The sequence below is a fragment of the Ceratotherium simum genome, chromosome 7 (genome assembly GCF_057802395.1).
Source record: "Ceratotherium simum simum isolate JZ-2026a chromosome 7, ASM5780239v1, whole genome shotgun sequence".
In the NCBI taxonomy this organism is placed as follows: Eukaryota; Metazoa; Chordata; class Mammalia; order Perissodactyla; family Rhinocerotidae; genus Ceratotherium; species Ceratotherium simum.
In genome coordinates, this window is record NC_141906.1 from 20,053,765 (window position 1) to 20,055,467 (window position 1,703).

The following is a 1,703-nucleotide window of genomic DNA, read 5'->3' on the forward strand; positions in this document are numbered from 1 at the left end:
TTGGCATATATCTCAAAAGAGGCTCAAAAAATTGAGAAAGTGCAATAACAAAACTCCTTCCAGTCTCATTTACTTATCTACGTGAACAAAGTAATATTTAACCACCGATACGTGGACTAATAAAAACACAGGCCCATCCATCTCCATAAAAGAGACACTTTCACTAAAGTTTTGTTTTTATGTTTAATAATTATTTATCATAATTTAAAACATATTTATGTTGTTTTGACTAATTGTGTACTAATAATAATTATAATGCTAATTCAGTTTGGAAGAAATTTAACACTATAATCTGATGATCACAGGAAATATTTTTTTATTTCAATTCATATATTTTTTTTTTGTTACAAAAGGAATAAGAAAATAGGGCCAGCCCTGTGGCTTAGCGGTTAAGTGCGTGAGCTCCGCTGCTGGTGGCCCGGGTTCGGATCCCGGGCGCGCACTGACGCACCGCTTCTCCAGCCATGCTGAGGCCGTGTCCCACATACAGCAACTAGAAGGATGTGCAGCTATGACATACAACTATCTACTGGGGCTTTGGGGGAAAAATAAATAAAATTATAAAAAAAAAGAAAAGAATAAGAAAATAATCAATAAAAGACTTTCAAGGATAACAATAGGTTATATCAGGATAAAATTTCATGGGGAGAGTACAATGGATTTTACAAGTTCAAGGAGAAAAAGGCACAAGATAAAATTCCCACTTTAAAGAAGACCTTGTCTATTTTTTTTTTAATGGATAACGGTATGCATTAAGCTGCCATGGTATTCAGATTCTATTAGATATATGTTTTTAAAAGGTGTTATAATAGTTGTAAATGTCAATATATATACAATAAACCAGAAATTACATTCTTTGAAATTATTTAATCTTGTAATACAAATTCTAAAACTGATTTTGGGGAATACAGAAGCTCAAAAGTTTGAAGACTGCTGGCTGAAGACAATAGTAGGAAATATCCAGCCTATAGTAGGTGTATTAATGAATCTGCTGAATTTAATTAGCAGCAAATGTGAGACTAGAAGCAAGGAGACCTATATGAGATTGTTGCCATAGTCCATTCACTTGTAGCATTTATTGATGGACTGGGCACTCTGTGCCGGGCACTGTGCTATGCTCTGGAGATCAATAATAACCACAGCCTCGCCCTCGTGGAGTTTACAGGCCTGGAGAAAGGCACTGAGTCCTAAACCAAGGCAGCAGCATCGAGAGTGGAGGGCAGGGGACAGTCGTCAGCAACACTGACACTTGCTGGCTTATCAGGGTATCTGTGTTTTTATTCCATATTTTCTTTTTTAAAAAATAAGATTAACTTGCTGAAAGTGTAAGTCCAAACACTGCGGACTCAGTTGCAGGGCCTCTTTGAAACTGAGTAATTTTATCACCCAGCCCCCATCCATTTTGTTATTTTTAAATTTTTATTTTTTTATATTTTTGCTTTATTTTTGTGAGGAAGATCAGCCCTGAGCTAACATCCGTGCTAATCCTCCTCTTTTTGCTGAGGAAGACTGGCTCCAAGCTAACATCTATTGCCAGTCCTCCTCCTTTTTCTCCCCAAAACCCCGGTAGATAGTTGTGTATCATAGTTGCACATCCTTCTCCTTGCTGTATGTGGGACGCGGCCTCAGCACGGCCGGAGAAGCGGTGCATCGGTGCACACCCGGGATCCGAACCCGGGCCCCCAGTATCCGAGCGTGAGCAC